Consider the following 20,614-nt stretch of genomic DNA (forward strand, 5'->3'; position numbering starts at 1 on the left):
TGTTGTTTACTGGCCGTTGATGATGTTGCTACAGCCATTACACATAATGAGAGCCAGCAGTCTGTTGCTGTTGCATTTGCTTACACCATCCCACCGCCCTCACCCAGTTTTCAACATCCCCCCAGCTGCTGATTCTATGCACATTTGTTGCTGCGGTTGCCAACGTCAACAAGCCGGACTGACTCCCTCCCCCCAAAAACCAAACCACGGCACACCATGCCATGCAAATGCCATCCTACTCCTGAGATGCAACCCCATTAAGAGTCGCAGCAGCAGCAGCAGCAGTTGCAGACAATAAAGGCTATCAACAAGCCTCGATGGCAAGCGCTGTTTGTCCGTAAGCCAGCCAGCCAGTCAGTATGTGCATGTGTAGGTTGTGTCTTTGGTTCCTCCATCGAATAATGGACACACATGAGATCTTGGGCCACCGCAACCACATTACGAAGGCCGCTAAATGCGAAAAAGCATCCTTACGAGGATCTTAAATAGGATCAGTACTTTAAAACATAATGAATTTTATCACATAATAGAGGGGCTACCCATAAAGTTTATTATATATCATGTTAATTGACTGATTAAGAAAACTATCTTAAAATATTGTTGATAAAATGTTATATATGTTTAGAGTGTTTGAATAGGACTCAAATGGTCAAAAGGATGCTTAAGAAGTTGCGTTATATGTGCATAGGTATATATAAAGCAAAAAAAAAAGAATTTCAATGTTTAATTTAATAATTCGTGTTAGTCTTAATAAGTCCTAGTTTATTTTTATTCTTTCACTTTCAGAATGAACTAGTTCCCCAGTCGAACCAAATTGCGCAACTTCAGCGCTTTTTGCCTTGGTTTTTTTTCTTTTTCGGCACACAAGCTTTTACATGCGAGTAATAAGCAGTTGGCTTAGGCTTCGCTAAGTCTTATAAAGGGGATTGGCTAGTGGGTGGGTGGCATAGTTTTGTCGACGTTGACACACTAAGAGATTTGGCATTATGCACGAAGGCCTTGAGCGGCTTATGACCAAATTAGCAGCATTCAATATGAGCGTAAGCCCAGCAAAAGGAAAATGGGAAAAGCGTAGGATGGAGGGAGGGACGCACATTTACTACACACCCGCTAAAATTGCTTTGCTAATGAGCCATAATGATGAGCTTGGCCCCCGAGTTCTTTTCCTTTTCGTGCTTGTGGGTGTTTGCCTGATTGATTTGCCTGCAGTTTGTTTCCGAACCATTTGCCTTGGGGGCTATTTCATTTCAGGACTATCATTCGCAACTTGTCAACTCATCTGGCGAACGACTCGCATACCAATTATCCACAAATAATAGCCCACAAAGTTGAGCACTATATATGGGAAGGAAGAAGGTACTTTGTTTGCTGTCTCGTACACTTCCTTACCGTCCTTCCGCTCAATCTAGCTTTTCGCAACTTCTCAACCATCCATTTGAGCCTCTCTTTGGCCATAAATCATGTTTTATTTTCGTAATTAGCCCGGCCACCGCATAAATAAGGGGCTTTTCATTGTCTCAATTTTCGTGGGACCCAGCCATTGTTGTTTGCCTATTTAACAGTTTCAGGTTTATTGTTGATTAAATTTCCACTCTGTCTTATTATTATTACTTTCCACCATCGTCGTCGTCGTCGCACTTTAAACTGTTTGCACACAAGTTCGAGAGTCTATGGCACTTGCCATTTTCCTTGTCTTTGCACTTGGCTCATGCCAGTTGGCACTTTTGTTTTTATTGCCCTGCCACCTGCCATCCTTTGCTGCTGACCTAGTAAATTGTGTCGTCTAATGGTTTTTTTCTCTGTTTTTTTTTTTTGTTTTTGCGTTTTTTGCCTGCTGGCACTCCCCCCAATGTTATAGGTGTTTTTTCATCGCTGCGTTTGTTTGTTGTATGCCTTTGACAGTTTCCGCTTCCGTTCGGGCAGGTGTTTCTCTGGCCACGCCAAAGTTCCCACCTAATGTTCAGCCCCCGAAGGTCGCTTAACCCTTGGTTTCGTTTCCCCCGGATGCAGCTGGAATTTGAGCTGCCCCAGTTTTGCTTTAAAGTACGAAATCGATCTCTATGAAGTACACAGTGAAAAAATATGTATGAGATACGTAACACAGGTACACTGGCAACAAAATCCATGAGCATTTGTACTTTTTTTGGTAATTGTTTTTAATATATATACTATTATAACACAACCACACTAAAAAAATGGCCAATGTTAATTCCCTTCTATTAATTTCTCTTGAAACCAAAAGTTTTCTACATGTTTTAATATCTTCTTAAACAATATTCATAAAAATATAAATATCTGTAAGAAAAACAAACCTGACACTTTTTCTTCTGTATCTTTTGGCTTAAGTATATTTATATATATAAGAGCTGGGAATATAACATTTAAATCGATCCCTTTTTTGAGTAGTGTGGTCGAGGGTTTCACCAGGCCAGGGTCACTCTGCAGGCCACAATTAGCTAGCAGCACCGACTTTGGGTATTAAAATTCCAAATTAATTGCCCGGCGAGTGGCGTTGGATGGCACAAATGCCCAAATGCCAAACACAGGAGCAGCGCAGTATGGAAATTAGAAACTGGCGTTGGACTCCGGAGACTAATAGACGTGAAATTTAAGCGCATTGAATTAATTTCCTCCCACACACACACACACACATAGGAACCATCAGGAATAAAGTTATTTAGGGCGGGCAGCAAAAACTATAATTAATAGGCGTTTTTATTTCGCTTTGCTTGATTATGCATAAAATTAATTATATGCCGACACCTGCGGCCGGCATTGGCCCCCTCTTGGGTCAAAGGGGTTAGGATCACCCACAACACCCCCAGATATTTGCAAACCCGCAATTTTTTTTTATCCCCCAGAGCTAAGCAATCATTTGCCGCTTAAATTGCTGTCGAGTAAAGCTGAAAAAAGGCAGACTACAGTTGAGTAAACCTGCCAAAAGTGAAAGTTTATTATTATGCGGTATGCAGCGTTGCCCTGCGAGCCCCTACACATTGCATTTTAAATAGGCAGTTGGTTTAGTTTTTGGGCTAGTCCTGGCCTCTGGACTCTGCTTTCTCCAACCGGACATCAAAATAATGAACGGAAAGGCAACCATTTTGGGAAAGTACCGTAAAAATGCCGAAAACGTTTTAAAAATGAAACGATTACACCATTGCGGCTTGCAAACGACCAAGTTATGATAATGTTTGGCCAACTAAACTCGTTTAGCTTGCCAAATACGAATGCTCCACCCTTCTGTACTCCCACCAAAAAAAAGTACACCACACACACACACACCCTCGTGTGAGTGCGGATGTGCAAGGTAAGCCTCACAGCAAGTGCGCAACACATGCAAACAAGTCAAAATCAAAGAGGATCAGAGTTCGGAGTGGAGTCTAGAGTTCGTAGTCCATTGGGCACATTGTGGATGCAGTCCGGCCTGACTTTCCGGTCAGCTTTCGTTACGAACGGACACGGACACGGACACGGACTGCCCTTGCTGCTGCCAATATTTTCTGAGGTATTTAGAAGCCGAGCTGAGCTCTGTGGGAGTCTTGGAGAGCAGAGCACAAGCATAAATGTTTATTGGCTTCGAATGCACTAGCAGAAAAATTAATTTGGGTTTGCCGAAATTATATTATAAAAAAAATAAATGAATATGAAATGGAATGAATGAATAAATAAGCACTGTTTTTAAGTGATTTTTTAACTAGAAACTTAGTTTAATTAAGTAAAATTGTGAAGTTGGTTTTAAATTAAAGATAGTTTTTAGTTTCCCAGCATTGTAAATAAATAATTTTTTTTAAATTTAACATGGTCTTTAATATGGCCAAAAATAGTCTTAAATATGTTGACTAGTTTCCTAACATTGGAAATAAATATTTTTTAATTAACTATCACATTTCTCGTAGTGTTAGAGTCAGATTCCAACCAAAGCCGGGAACAGACTCAGACTTTTGGCAGCTTTATGCTAATCACAAAAAAGGCAGTTTTACCGCCCCATACAGACACACACACACACACACACGTGCATAGCATGCACACATATTCACCTTTCGGGGGCGTGTTTTTAAGGCAAAACTTTTCATATTTTAGCCCTGCAGTAAAGTTTTCGTTCGCTTCTGGGGGTTTTCCTCGAGTTTTGGTTGTATAACTCGTTGAACATTTACCCAACAGTTCGTACAATTGCAGTAGAAGGCTTGATTTTCCTGTGAAAACCTGTCTGAGCGGCTTTTGGCGAATTATGAAAGTGCCGCAGTTCCGCTTCGGGGCTTCAACTGCGACGAAATTTGAATACGATGGTGGTTTCGATAAAAAGTTTATTAAGGCAATTCGAAAAAGGAAAATATATATCTAAAATACTTTGACTTTTGATTAAGATTAATATTGATTTGTTTAAAAATTGTATCTTGGTTTGTCAGTTATAAATGAAAGCTAGTATTTAAAACTAATTCTTGTTGTTAATTGCCTTTTAATCGTTGCTTTGAATGTTTTACTTCATTTTATATTCATATTTCGTCCCTTCTTGATGTAGGAACATCTATTTTACTTTATTTTTCCCATTGTTCGTTGCCCATCCGACAGACAGCTCCTTCAGTCGCACATAAATAATAATTAGGTAATAATTAGCATCTGTCAATTAACAGAGCTCGATACGCTCTCGAGTTTCGCTCCGCACTTTCCCCATATTCCGCTCAACACTTCACAGCCATAATTTAATTTAAATGCCCAAAACTGTGAATCGTTTAATTATGTATTCGCAGGCACACACGCACATAAACACACACACACACACACAGAGCATGGGTGGGAAAACACTTAACGGCGGGTTTTTGGGGAGGAAGGATGCTACGGATTTACTATGCCAAAATGTTTTGGCGCCCCGAAAAACAACGCTAAAAACCCTAAAAGCGGAATCCAAAGAGTCTCGATAATCGCGTTGGAGGTCGGGAAATTGTCGGTGGGGAAAAAGAGAAGCTGCGGCCTAGTTACGAAATGTATTATAGTGTGCGTAAGTGAGCGTGTGTGTTTCAGCTAGCTGCGTTAATTGAATGCGCAACTGTCGTGTGTTGTCCCTCTCACCACCCCGATTTACCAGCCCATTTTGCCACCCATTTGCGTAAGCCTGTTGAACAATTATAACTGGAATGTCCAAATGCCAAGTGCCTTGAAATGGAGTCCGACGACCAACGTGGCGTATGCGTGTTGCTCTATATGCTAATTAAAATGACATGTGTCTATGTGAGTGCCGCTGTATGTGTGTATGCGTGTGTGTGTGTCTCTTCTGTCTGTCTGTTTGTCTATTCGTGTGTATGTATGGTGTTTGTGTGTGTGTGTGTGTGTGTGTGCGCTTTGTGCTGTTTGCATTACATAATTATAATTACGCATACGCCATGTTGGCTCACATTTGATTTGACCACTTTTCTCCACTCAAGAAAATATTGAGTTTGTTCCAAAATTAAAAGCAAATCAGTGTCTGCCTTTCTACTTTTCAAGAGATACTTAATTAAGTACTATAATTACTTGATCAAATACCATAAGTACCACTTCCTTTATGTGATAAAACCATTTAAAATGTCGGAAAGAGATGACTTGAAAGTTGATGCCTTTGAGAAGGTAAAATTATTAGGGAACTTAACAAAATATTTCATATGTATTTTCAGTGTACGAGTGCTATATTTTTGTATTTGTTTCTACTGTACGTGGCAAATATTTACGATTCTGTTGCATTTGCACCACCAGTATTCACCCAGACTCCATCATTTTTTTTGTATCGTTTAAATAGTTGGCATGGAATATTTAACGTTTTGACGCGTTGCTCAAATAACCCAGAGTAAGCCCCTTTGAGTGGTATGCGAAAAAAACCGTGCAAATCGAAACATTAACTGGCAGCAGGCTGAAGTCAGGGCTTGTATGAAATAATTAAACGGCATCCATGTGTGTGCTCGTCAGGTGTCCTGCGTCCCGTGGATTTCCGTACGCTGATGCGTCGCAGGAAATAAATCCAATTGCTAACCGCAAACATAATTAAAAACTTTGCGCAACCACAATCGATGGGAAACGCGATTGGGTTCCGATTTCTGGACATTACACAAGTCACGTGGGGGGAGTGGGTGCATAAAAGGAAAAAGAGTTGCAGTTGCAATAAAATTGACAGGAAATGCTCACGAACAGCAATTTTCCCTCTTCTTTCCCTCGGAGCGTACGTGGGTATAAATCCAATTAAATCACAAGTTACGCAATGTGATAAGTCACGTTGTTTATTGTTTCGCCGCACACGGCACAAGAGCATCGCATCTGCAGCAGCAGCGAGTTGTTGGGTGGCGAATGTGGAAAATGGGGCCCTCGCACACCGCAATTTATGCACAACCGACAGGCAAACAACACAACGAAACAAACAAGCAACTCACGCGCCGTGAAAAATAAAATAAAATCCAATAAAATAAAAAACCAATGCCGTGCGAAAGCTCCGAAAACAAAACAGCAGCAGCCACCACACCACACGCTCAAATGAAGCCCCATAAAATACTGCACAACTAAACGCAGTCTGGCTGTGGATTTCCTAAATGTATATCAGCGGGGAACACGCAGCAACCGCGTCGGATGCAGCGGTTTCCATAAATGGATAATCCTTTAAAATAAATGATCCCAAGCTGGCTAATGTCTGAGATATTGACTCCTTTTAAGTTTATAGTGCTGTGTCCCTAAAACATTATTAAAGTAATATGGTTAATACACTGACTTAGATTAATTTCTCAATTTCCAGAGAAACCCAAAAATGAATATTAATAACTTTGTTTAATAAAGTTAAAGTGCTATAATAAAATGGACATATTAAAACACAAATTATATCCTTCTAAATTCTCTCATTACAACATGAAACATATAATCGAAGAGAAAAATAATGAATAATAAATAAATGCCTTTGTTTTCCACACAAACCCGTAAACCGAATAAAATCCACGCCACTCATAAAGGTAAATATAAAGCACATCTTTCATGAACTTTCTTCGATTTTTTGTTGGCTTCCGGTGAATGTCTTCTTCAAATGCTCCCAAAATTGACGACCCAGTTTGCAGCTTGACCGAAAACATCCCATTCCCATTCCAAATCGCAAAACCTTTTGCGGTTCTGTCTCTTACTCATTATTTACTTTTGGACAACTCGCAACTCTCGTTCAAGTTTGAGGAGCGGGCAGAAAAAAAAGGCACAAACTAGGGTGAAATATGAGTGGAAAAGATGAGGGGAACTGCAAAACAATTTTTGAAGTGCGTTTGGCGCACACTGAAGTTTGTGTGGCTTTCAGCGCTGTGCAAACTTGATTATTTCTGGTGCCGAAGTCTGAGAGTCGCAAAAGGTAAGTCGCTGGCCCGAGGTTTATTGAAGCATCAATTTTTTTGCTGGCCAAATTATTTATTAAGTCCCTTCAAAAAGGGCCAGCCACTGACTGAAGATTTGCCGCAGCCCACGAGGACCGCAAGAAAAGGGTTTTCCCCAAGCAAACTTTTAATGCCCTGTGCAAGTAAAGTAGGGAGTGGAGGAAAAGCAGCTTAAAGGCAGCAGCCCCACATCAAAGTCGCGATTCCTTTTATGGTTTTTTAATGCTGCAGCATTATTAGGTGGCTTTCTATGCTGCGCCATTCGCCATTCGCCACTCGCCATTCGCCTTCCGGCGGCATAAAACCCCAGACGCGTTGGAGCGTTAAAATTTGTCACGCGCTCGCCCGCACATGGGGCGTATGTGTAATTTTTTTGCACTTCTCCCGAGGCGAAGTTTCACATCGATCGATGTGTGCCAGCTGGTAAATATATATCGCAAACATTTCTATCAATCATTCAAAACGATTGATTCGCAATGCTTCTGACCTAAGCACACTCAAAAAAATACTGTTTAATTAGGAAAATATGTCTTGTTTTAAGAAATATATTTCCAAAAATCACTATGAATAAAAGTAAAGGTAATTTATAGTTTCGAATGTTTTAAAATAGATAGAAAAAATAAATTCTTATTTTCAAATGTTTAAATGTGTCCTTTTTTTTGAGTACAGAAGATAGAGCACCTGCAGCTGTCTGTTTCCATTGCCAAAGTAATGCACATTGCAATATCGTTCTAACTCACACACTCGCAAACTGACAACTGACAGATTTTTTGCCGTTGTGCAAAAATGCTCGTCATGTGCGGGCTAAATAAGGACCAGGAACAGAGCGATACAGATGCAGATTCAGATGCACAGATACACAGATACACGGATTCAGATATGGAGCACAGAACCAGCCAACAACAATCAAATAAACAGGAGCGGTAAAGGGGAGAAGCGGATGCCAAATGCTGGTAGCCAGGTAGCCAGCAGTTTGCTGTTGCAAATTTGTATCTGCTATGAAATGTAAGAATGTAATTGATGTGCCATTTGCGGCAAAGTGGTGATCGAGGAGGCAGCGTTAACCAAAAACCTTTCGAAAGCATTGCAGATGGTAACCCCGACATTTTGCCAGATATAAAAGGCATGCAGAGTTGCAAGTGCACAGAGAAAAAAATACAATGCATGCAATTTATACATGTTTATAAAGCAGAATTAAACATACAAATTGTTTGTTATACAAAATTAAACAGCTAATTAGATAAGCGGTACATATTTGCCAATATAAGTAAATAATTTAACGGTATTTCAAAAAATAAATTATTTTTTGCTACCAGATTTGGAATTTTAAGACCATAAATTTGAGATATTTTCTGATATTTTTTCTGTGTGTGATTTCTTTTGGTTGCTGTACGCCAAATACAGCATTTTAAGTGAATGAAATGAAAACAAATATTGCAAATTTACACAATATAGAGCGCACACACGCACACCAGTGCACTGGTGTTTGCAATTGTTGTGTGCGTGTGTTGTGTGGATGGATTGGCATATCTGTGGTGGTCCCGCGGTTGCGGCCAACTGTCCATTCTGCGGCTGCCTCATTCGCGAATCCTCGCTTCTTGTTTGAGCTGCATTTACTCCAACGTTATTAAATCGATGATTTAACCAGTCGAAAGCGATAGTAAACGAGGCGTTTTCAAAGGCTTTTCAAACCCAAAGTAAAGATCTCAAAGTATTTAAAGTCTACAAATGTAGAGTGTTTGTTCGTTATTTTCCTAAGACTTAGAATGAGTACTTCAATGAAAACCATTATAAATTTCTACAGAGATTTAATTTCTATCCTCCAACTAATCCTAGGTTGACCAACCAGTCCAACCGATATTTTCTTTCTTTCGTTTTTTTTACCATTCTCTGACTCTCGATTTTCCTGGCCATGTTGGAGCTGGACAAATACAACTTACTGATTTTATTGCAAATTGATTTTATGTGCACCTGCCACGCCCACATGACCATACGCCCACCTATAGCCATCCTTTTTCTGACTGACTGCCAGCAGTTTAATTCAAACAAATTTTTCATGTTTACATTGTAGGGCGATAGTGGAAACTTTTTAATCAAAGTTAATTGGAAAGTTTTGCTTTGTCATTGCACACACACATTCATGCAGGCACACGCAGACAGAGACAGATGGCTCTATAGTCTGGCCAGCAAACCCACACACCGACATACACTCACGTGCATAAAAAGGCAAACTAAAAACTGAAAAGTAAAATGTAGGTTATCCTTCAGCGCACACAAAATGGTTCTCGATTCTCTGTGGGTTACTCCTCACTCGCTCTATCTATCTGTTTCTGTCTCTGTCTCTATCCCTGTTCCTGTCCCTATCCCCATCTCTTTCCGCTCTTCTATACCTATCTCTATCTGTGGCTGTTGTTGGCCCACCTTTGATGATAAAATGTCATTTTGCTCGTTTACGTGTTCGTCCTATGTTCGGCCTTCTCTGCTTCTTTCTAACTGCCAGGGCCAGGGCTGACATTCAACGCTCTTGATTAAATTTTATGCAGTTTAACTATTTCTTTTTCGGTCCAGAGCCAGAGGGAGATAGATAGAGCAGTCTGCTCTGCACCGCTCTTTTTATTACGTTTGAAGGCTGACGGACGCATTCAACACTTGAACGCACACCGAAAGAAAAAACTATATAATATCATATAGTCATAACATGATTGAATACAATAGACAAAAGACTACAGCAAATCAAAAATTTAATAAATTCTTATAAGGAATTTGAACCTTAACTTTAGAACTGAAAAAAATTATGATATGTAATTAAGAGAAGAAAAATGGATGTATTTTTGTTATTATTTCTACATACATATATACAATGTACGAACATATTACTTTTCTAGCAAATTTTAAATTTTCTTTCTGTGTATGCCTTCCGTATCCTTCTGTGTCTTCTCTGTAAGCTTCAGTTTATGCTGCAACCGGAAAATTAATCCTAATGAGTGCTGACACACACACACACGCAAGCAGAGCGGGAGAGAGAGGAAAAGCCAGTGGAAAAGCGTTGGAAAAGGGCAAGGGAAAACGGTGCAGGCAGTTTGTTTGCGCATGTGAAGCGATTTATGCTTTTTATGCCCTTTCATTCCTAAGAGGGTATATTCATGGCTCCTGGATGGATCTTAAAGTATCTGTTTCTAAGGATGGGCACAATCTATTATTGCCTGCATTAGATTTTAACAAATTAGTAAAGCAAAAAGTCTTTTGATTTCCTTTTTTGAAAAATTTGGTCATAAAATATAAAAAACATTTTGTACTTAAAAAAGATAACTCAATTTAATTTATTTATTTTTAAAAATTATAAATTTTGAGAACATGTCCATTGCCATTAATACATTTAAATGTGTGGTACATTTTAAACAGATGTGTTGCTCAATTTAAAGAATTTGGATCAATTAGTCAATTGCTGACTTATGCAGCCACAAAAGTTAGGCGTTTTCAATATATTTCTTTTAAGAAAAGAGTATTTTTGCAGTCGTTTTCTCGCATATCTGACGACTGCTCTCTCAGTACCGGATTTCTCTACCTCTGTTGCTTCGGGCAGCTTTTTGGTTTTTGTTGGCTCTGTTGTTGCTCACGTGCGTCACATGTAAAATGCAATTCCCACTCACACACACACACAGCCATTCAACTGCAGTGCCTTTGTATGACGAGATGTGCATGTATGTGAAGGGGATTCTCATATAAAACAACATTTTGTAAGCATTTTATAGGGCCATAGTGTGGCTGACTCAGAGTGAATGGTTGGCTGGTCAGGTGGGTAGAGGTAAATATAAAGGTTTAAGGGGCTAGGAAAAAAAAAATATATATATATACGAGCATTGGGTATGGGGAACTTGGTTTGCCCGCGCCGCTTCCTTTCAAAAGTGTTAAATGCCGCGTTTTGCATTAACTTGCATTGCTCGCGCTTTCCGCTTTTCACCCAACCTTTTGCCCCAAAGTCCCTCATTTTAAGCCCCTGGGTGGTGTCTTTTATGGTGCTGCCATTGAAACGCGACCGTTTGCCACTGGCTGAAATGAAATCAGTGTCAATGTAAAGACAGGAAATTCGTTTTGCGATGCGTCAGGTTTAAACTTGGCAAAAGGGGAAATTAGCTTAGGTCCAGGAGAAGTCTTTACCGGAAAAAGGCTTATATAGAATCGGGAATTTTTTATTAAAACAATTGGATCCCTTACCTAAATAAAGGTCTGAGAAATATTTCTTAATTGTTGTCTTATACAGCATTGGATGTAGTTGGAAATTAATAAGTTATATATTTTGTTCATTTATTTTCTCCGTTTTTTGTCAACTTAAGCTTTACTTTAACAAATCTTTCTAAGGCGCCTTAAGTGCAATAAAATATTTGATTGTCAAACGATTTTACTTCGATTCCGGGACATTTGAGTCCATAACTTGCGCCACCCGTGGTTTTTTGCCCCTTATATACGTCCCATAAATACCGCACGCTGATGTCGTCGAGTCACGTAAAAGTGTATTTAGCCAGGCCATGTGTGGGTGTCCGTGCCTGGCACCTAGGCTAAAATCCACCTATCCCCCACCAACGACAACAATGGGCACAGAGTAAACAAATTAAAATGTATGCACAAGCACTGGCATATGCGCTAGGGTGTCGTCAATTAGGCAAAGAAAACAAAAAAAAAAAAAAAAAACAACAAAAAAACAGAAAAGAGCCCACAAAAAAGATGATTGCATAGCTCCAGGCAGTTTCGCAGGGGTTTGCACCAGTAGGGTAACGTGGACAAATCATTTTGCCAGCGATTTCAGCGATTTTCGAGAGCGCAAATTGTTCCCCATGTGTGTGTCCTCGATTTTGGCCCACTTGCTCACTTTGCCAGCCAACCGGGCCATCAACAATTGTGGCAGGCCGACCCCCCTCGTTTTTCCCTTCTGGCCAACACAGTTCGCATCACATATTTGGTTCATGGCAGATTACGTATACGCCCAGTTTGAAAATCGCTTGCATTGCTTGGGAAAAGAGGTTAGGCACTGACTGCTACCATGCACAGCCTCTCCTCTCCTGCTGCGCTCCAGTTTCAGTTATTTGGGCGGCTTTTGTGTCGACGATGTTTTGGTAACAAAAGAGCAGCACGTTTCAACTTTTTGTGCCCATTACCTGTGCACCCAAGGCTGTCAATAATTGCTAAACGAAAACTGGATCCTTTCACTAATTTATTTTAATACCTAGTTTATCAGAATCTTTTACCACAAGCGTAAAGATAAATTTTATATAAAACACAGCGTCTTAAATAATTAAGATATTGTGAAAGAAAACTATGTTCTAAAATATTTCTTAATACGGTAAACCTGTAACTATAGCTATGTATTTGATACAACTCAAAAAGCCCCACGTTGGTCGCCAAAAACTAAAATTGTTATAGAAAAATGTTTTTATTATAACTTTACATTCTAAATTATTTATAAATGTATTGCCAAAGTATATTTGAACCAATGCTGGATATCATTAAATTCGAGCATATCCCAGACCTTTTAGAATACTTGAGTTTTATTTTTTTCGGGTTTTGTTTCTGTTCCTTTTTGCGCATGTTTGACATCAATATAACTTTATTCCGTATAGCAACCCCTGAACAGCCCCACCACCCCGCTCAATTCACTTGTTCCAAATATGCAAGAGTTGCATTTTTCGTAGGTCCTCTGTACGATTCGTTTGCGTTCTGCGTTCTATGTGCTGTTTGCTTTTGTTTGCCTATAGTGCTTTGTTGAAATTGTCATTTGTTACTATTGCTCTTGTTGTTGCAAGCACATATGGTAATGCGTTCTGTTTGTTTCGTTGCTTGTGGCTGGCAAAACATTTTCATGGTTTATTCGATGCTGCTGCTGCTGCTGCTGCTGCTGCTGTTGCTGTTGACTGCTGGCAAAGATTTGCACTTTAGGGGATGGGCAGTCACACAACCAACCAACCCACCCACCCAAAAGCCTTCGAATCGCTGAAAATCCATTTGATTCATTCCTTTTTCCTCTGCATTTGCAATTTAAACCGCAGCCAAAGTTCGCCTGGAGTTGCGTTTAATTATTTATCGTGTTTGAAGTGTGCAAAAAACAATAATCAACAAATTTACTTTTATCTGTCACGCCCATTACCTACCCCTCTATCCCCTTTCCCCCCTCTCTTACTTTCAACCGACTCGTGACATTTGCAAATAAATAGGCAACAGTAACAGCAACAATAACAAACCAAAAATAAATAAACCCGTAAAAATGGGAGCAACGGCAACAACAATAACAGCAGCAACTTTTCACATGCGCGCAATTTATGGTCGAAAATGAAATTGCATTGTGTATACATATGTGGATGTGTATTTGCGTTTGCAGTTTAATTTAAATATTTTACACTCGCACATCGCACCCTCTCCCACATTTTTTGCCTGCGTTAAATTTGTGTTTTCCTTTCCCCGTTCTTTGTTTTCAAGTCTTTAAAGTTTGCCAGTGGCTTTGGCCCCCACTTCCTTTCTCCAATATTTAAAATATGAAGACCATTAGCTAAATATTGGCTTTGGCACGCTCACGCACACGCACAAAACAGAAAAAAAACACACAGGCGTTGGGAAAAGTCGGGTAAGAACATCCCAGGAAAGCAGTCAATAATATTAACTTGAAATTGGGAGTGGGAGCGGTAGAAGCAGTGGAATTGGAGTCTGCCCCGTGCTGTGCATACTTATTTGGAGCTCAAGGCGCCCAGTGGTGCTGGGTATTCATTCGGAGAGGGGGTATGTTTTGTGGGGGTGTGAGTGCATAAAATAAAAATAAATGTTAACAATGGCAGAAAGGCGCTCGGACTGGATGTTGGAGTTGCTTTCGTTGGCGGTGTCAGACGGTTTCATGCGGCGCAGCACGGAATGCCAGCAACAAAAGTACTGTTTGCAAAAAGACAGTGGCGTAGTCATTCTTCCAGAAGGATAAGCCTGCTTAAAAGACTACCTTAAACGCAAAGAAAATGTATTGTCATGCAGTAGCTGAAAGCAATGCTTTGGCTTACTATCTACGCGAATTCTTGAGTTCCAATATTAAAAAGTAAATTTCTTGTAGAGGTTTTTCGGTTTTCGAAGTAAAATGTTCTACAAAGCTTCTCAAAGGTCTAAAGAGTTCTGTGTTGTAATTTGGGAAACCCCCTAAAACAAATTTGGGTCTACGCACCTGAGGGAAGAGGCATTTTCAGGGGGGCGGCAATTTGTTGTTGTTTCTGCCTGTACTTATGCTAAGTAAAGCGATGATGTAAAAGACAATAACTGGCGAATTAGGGGAGAGGTAAACCGGCAGAGACCACAAATTCAGCCTCCGTCCGCCTTTCGGGTTCGGTTTGGCATTTCATAAAGTGCGTAACAATTTGTTTACATATATTTCTGTGTGTACATCCGAGTTGTATGCCTACAATGGCGGTTAAGTTAATAGCCTTGCCGTCGGTCAAAGTTAAAACTATAACTTATATTGTTGTGATTAAAATGTATACATATCTTTAAGTTGTTAAAAATCCAAATAGAATGGAGTATTTCTGCCTACTCAAGAAAAGGTACTTCTTTAAGTAACTTAAAGGTCCTGATTTTTGCATACCGAAATTTTGGCCTACACTTTTTACCTTTGCTGTCCTGTGTATCCATTTGTATCCTTATGCATGCAAATTTATATATGTATTTGGCGTACACTTTTGCGGTTCATCCGTTTTGATATTGTTGGCATTTATGTTTTAATACTTTGTTGTCTGACGGGTCGGGGCAATTTGTTGCTGCCCTGTCGGAAATAACTCGCCCGGATCCCCGCCGAATATTGCGGCTGGCTCTTCTTCAGCCCTGACACTTGGTGAAAGCTGCTGTCCCCGCCCACTCCCACAAACGCCCATCCCATATTGTTGTTGGCGTTTGCTTTAGACAGAATACCTGACCACAGACGCAGTCCCTCCACAATGTCATTAGGCAGCTGTGCGAAAGTTTTTGCTCACCTGTGCGACCACATCGAGCACTGAGATTGAAGGGGAGTGAAAGTTGTGGCGGGGGGTGGAAAAGCGAGTTAGCAGAGGAAGCACAAACAGAAGTGGAAGCAGGTTTGGTCGCTCAGCCTGCAGGCTTTAAAATTAAATAAACTAACGCACAGTCGCAAAATGCACTTAAGAAAACGTATCTAGAATATTTAGAACAAACTGATTTTCCTTTTTGCATATTCAAATCCTCCTTTTGTTGTTGTTTTCTTTTAAAATTAACATACTTCATTTTAGTTTCTTATAACTTGAGTTTGCCCATAAAATGGGAAAAACAATAAATTAAAATGCTCAAAACGAATATTAGAAACTGATCCTCACATCATTTCAGTTTTTTTTCCTGTGTATATATATAAACTAAAAGAGCGGAGGAGAAGCACAGACACAGGGACATCCACGGAAATGTAACTAACACACACAGAAGACACACCGACTCGGAGAACGAATCTCTCGCACACACATATATTTTAATGCAAATTGAGCAGAATTAATTTAGTGCTGTCTGTGTTTATCTCTGGTGCGCTTAATATCAAGCCGTCGTCGGGCTTCGTTTGCTCTTCCTACTTTTACTGTTGCCATCTCTTTCTGTTTCCCTGCCTCCGTCTCTGTTGCCCGCCCTAGCGCCCTCTCCCTCTCTTTGCTGGCTGGGGCATATGTTAAACGCTTGCCAGACCCTGGGCTTTATTTTATTAAAAAGTGGGCTTCTTCTTGCTCCGCTTTCTTGGAAGCAGCTTGAGGCTGTCTGTCATTGCTCTATTCCTCTCTCCCTTCCCTATTTCCATCCCTGTCTCTACAGTATCTATAGTCATCACCCTCCCCCCGTCTCCTAGGGCGAAATATGTTGCCTACATTCAGGCATCGCTCATACATTTACTGCAAAAGAACGCAAAGCAGACAATTTGACAATTTTGTGGCACACCCAAAGAAATATTTAGGTTAGAGCGGGGATTCCTAAAATAGATTGTTTGGGGATAACAAGAAGAAATCTTAAGAGAGTCAAAATCACTTAAAATGGTGACTGATTCGTGACTGATTTTTCTTTAAGGCTGGGTGCTACCCTAACAATAATGACGGTTTGCATTGAACAAAAATGTTTTTTTAATTGTTGTTCATGTGGTTTTAAAATCTGTACAAAAAGGGGTAACGATTTTTTCAGCTGCCCTTATAACTATTATTCAAAATGAATATAAAATATTTAAAGAAGGTTCATGTCGGATTTTCCTGTATGACTTGGTGGTAACCGAACACTTTTACAGGTTTCGTACTAGTATGAAAACTGTACAATATTATGTTAAGAAGAATATAACGAATTTTTATAACAACTATGTAACCTTACTTTTCTGTATTTTGTTTCTACCAGTGTACATTCATATGTAAAAATTCTTTCTTGTCAGACTCAATTCCAGAACCCCTACCTCGTGTGGTTAGTCGGACGCCTTTGTTTGAGGCTTCCGTTGGCCTGCGTTCGCATTAGACACGCATCATTTGCGCGTTTGTAATCAGGCGAAAGTGTTTCGACTTTCGACTCACCACCCACGCCCCGCCGCCTTTCTCTTTTCCGCCCTTTGTCTGAATTGTTGGGAGAAGCACACGCAAACACAACAATGCGTACGTTTCTAGTTTAAAGTAAAAGTTTTTCAATTTCAAGTTTTATGGGCGACAAGTTCGAAGCGTCCGTTCATCTTAAGCCTGGGTGTTCACACCCGCCTAAAAGCCAAAAAAAAAAATAAGAGGAGGAGTTGAAAGATGGGAATTTGCCTTATTTCGTTTTATTTCCCAGCCGTACGTGCTCAAAATTTCTGATGCAGCGCGAGGACTTTAAGACAGACTTCCTTCGACCCCCCGTCAAAAATACCACGAAAAAAGCCACGTGTAAAATGGGGAGCAACAAGTTGCCTTGGCCAACGTTTTTGGGTTCCGCTCAGCTGGGCCAGGATTCGGACCCTGATTTTAGTTGGCCATCGTTTAATTTTACGCTTCAGGTGCTGGCCAAAATCGCAGCAGACAATTAAATTCCATTTGAGAGCTTTTGCTGCAACAAATTCGCGCCTCATTCGTGGCCATTTTGGCTGTTTCCTGCTGCTTCTGCAGTTATTGCTGAATTTTAGTATCTTTTGTTTTTCTTGCTTTCCTTTGTTGGCCCAGTGTCCTTACTGTGTGGCAAATCTTTTGGAAATTTTCAGAAACTTTGAAGGTGCTACAAATTTGCACTTTATTCGTGACACTTTTATTTTGCCCAATTTTACTTTTTGTTTTCTATTACTTTTGTTGTAGCTTCCTTGCATAAAGTTGCTTACTTAAATGCCAAAAAGTTTACAGTACTTATAAATATAACTATAATTCCGTATCGAGACCGATTAAAAATATAAATTGTTTAAAGAAATTAGCTACCTCCCAAATTTGAATTTTGAACAAAAGTATTAAGCATTGGCTAACCCGAAGTATTTATTTTCTCTTATGGTTTTAAAATAAAACCCTTTTCTATAATTTGTCTAACTTTTTGGCAAGCTTAAATAGCAAATGCAGCCATGGATACAAAAAATGCACATGTAAATATGCAAGTTTTGATTTTATGTGAATTATTAAGTAGGAAAAAAGGAACTATGCAATAGTGGAATGCATTGTTCTGCTGCTTCCTCAAAATCGGGCACAGTGCTTGGCATAAGTTTCCTCCTCCTTTTTAGTTTTTCGAACTTTCACCGGCTTTTGCTGGAAGGAAGGAGAAATTCCGAAGCGAAGGATTTTATGAAAATAGCTGAAATAATTTTCCATTAAATTCTTGCGCATGAAATTATCGCATTAAAACGAAACAAAAGCCGCTTTTTTCGCACTCGAGTGGAACACCATTGCCAGTCCCCTCCTCCCTCTTTAGTTACACTACGTCCATTGTTTGCTTAAATTTTGTACAGTTCCTCGGCGTCCTCATCACCATCATCATACCCTTCCTTCTCTTTAGAACTCTTCTGCTATTTGCCTGGTGTTTTACTGTTTGCATTCATCTTCATTATTTGTTTGCTCTGGCCCAAGTGGGCGTGGCAGTCTCAGTTCCACGAGAGAAAGGCGGCGGCGACGAGAAGAAGAAAGTTGCCTCTACCGTTGAGCACTTGGCAGCGAAAGTTTTTGACACAGTTGATTTGCATTTGAAATCCTTGCCTTGCTCTCTGCGAAAGCCCCCTTCCCCCGCCAAACAATTCCATTTCAACTCCGCCGAGGACCGCTCCCACAATGATTTATGGATTTTCATCATATTCTGTTGATTCAGGGAATATTTATGATTTGCCCAGTACTCCATTTTCTCCTCTTCGTCGTCGTCGTCGTCGTCGGGCGTCCTTGGGAAATCTGAATCTGTCCTGCTCTCTCTCTCTCTCTCGCATGGTATTCATATTTTTTGGTAGCGTTTTTGTTATAATTTTTTTCAAAAAAAAATTTGTACTTGCTGCGGCAATAGAACAACCAGGACAACAAATAAAAACAAAAACAGAAACCGAAAGAGAAAGAGAAACAAAAGGACAACGGAAAAATGCTGAATATGCGCAAATTGAATTTGATTTTTAAGCACTGATTGCTTTTATTGTTCTGCTCGCCGGGTACGGTGCGGAGAATCCGGTTTGGACTACGGCGGAATTCAAATAAAATATTCTAAAAAAGATAACCGAAGCGAGTAAGAAAGTCAAAATGGAAGCTAGGATGACCAGTAGCGAGCTTTAAACTATTCAAATAAGCTAGCATGGAACACTGTTAACAAGAGGTTGGCAACTCTGGAAAACAGCTGAGCAAACAGTGTTGTTACTGTCGATCTATCATCGTCTGACATTTATTATAATATGTAATACTAACAACTTTATTTAAGTTTTGAATAACACAATGGTGTAAGCAACAAAAAATTGTATTTGATGGTCTGCGATGCAAGCTCAAAAAAGGGTTGCGGAGTATGATCAGTTGCTATTATAATTTTAAATTTAAGCATTACTGTCTGGAGTTTGTAAAGATTTAATTTTGCAACAATTTTCTCTCGGTTTGCCAATGTTTTGTGAATAATTCATTGGCTTGATTCATTTTTTGTTAAATATCAATACTTGTCTAATCCTTTCTGGCAATTACAGGGTATCGAAAAACTGTAAAGGGTGTACAATAAAAGGCCCGTGACAGCACATCAATATTAATTTATTGATATTAAGCTTTTGTGTTGTGCGAATTTGCATTTTTTGCATCGGAAACTGGGAATAGTTTTTTGTCCCGCTCAGCGATATGAAATTGAAATAACCCAGTTGCAGGAACAATTAGCTGAACATTTCGGGCTTAAATTGATTTTCGCCGCATGTTCGCCCCGGCCCAGAAAAGTTGCCCAGACGAAATTGCATTTTCATCGCCGCGCCGCAAAAAACACATTAGCACCGGAATGTGCGCAAATAAATACTTAATAACCCGCCACCAAATACCCCATGCACAAATGCAAGTCAGGGCGGCAGGCAGGCAGGCAGTCACATTAGCATGAGAATAAAACGAAATTACAGTCTTTAAAATAAATGTATGCGGAATTTCGCAAGCAGCCGAATGCCAGAAAGTATTCAACTAAATGCGAAATAAATTTGCGAGAAGACAAAGCCACCGGTGGGTGGGTGGTGAATGGGAGTCGGACTGGGAATGTCAATTCCCAGGGCGTTTGGAATGTACCGCCGCGCCACCAGGAGACGCAGAAAATCAATTTCGGCTACAAGTTTTCAATAAAGTGAAAATAATGTCGCCAGCCAAGGCGCTCCGCCATTATCCTGGGCAGATAAGTATATATTGGGGGTGGGGGGATGATGGTGTTCCATGGCCTCGATATCGAAGATATGTCGGAGCAGAACGCCGGGCGAAAATCAACGCCGAGTGTCAAACAATAAGGGTCGTTAGAGGCAGCAAATCGAAGCCAGCGAAGGAGACTCCCGAAGTCAAGTGCACAAAGCGTCAAATGAAAAGGAAACTAGGAGGTTGGAGGATGGAGGATGAAGGTTCCCGACTGGGGACCCTGGATAAGTCTAGTGATGCGTAAAGCAACGCACTGTCAAAAAATACACCCGATGGAGAGGCAGAAAGAGCCGAAGAAAAGTATCAGCAAATCCGACTCCATCTCCGTTGGCTGCTGGTGTTTATTTATGTGCGCTGTGCCTTGTGATAAATCACTGACATTGATGCCCGCAGACAGAAAAGGCGGAGGAAAAGGTTTCCCCCTTAACCACC

The 20,614-nt window shown here is 40.2% G+C and overlaps 1 protein-coding gene across 2 annotated transcripts in view; it reads right to left on the bottom strand.

The window, feature by feature from the left end:
- Nucleotides 1-20,614, bottom strand: part of LOC108149327 (protein O-mannosyl-transferase TMTC2) — a 32,467-nt gene that overhangs the window by 9,491 nt on the left and 2,362 nt on the right. The gene's annotated exons all lie outside the window — the stretch shown is intronic.

This window comes from Drosophila elegans, unplaced genomic scaffold, assembly GCF_018152505.1.
Source record: "Drosophila elegans isolate 14027-0461.03 unplaced genomic scaffold, ASM1815250v1 contig_814, whole genome shotgun sequence".
Taxonomy (NCBI): Eukaryota; Metazoa; Arthropoda; class Insecta; order Diptera; family Drosophilidae; genus Drosophila; species Drosophila elegans.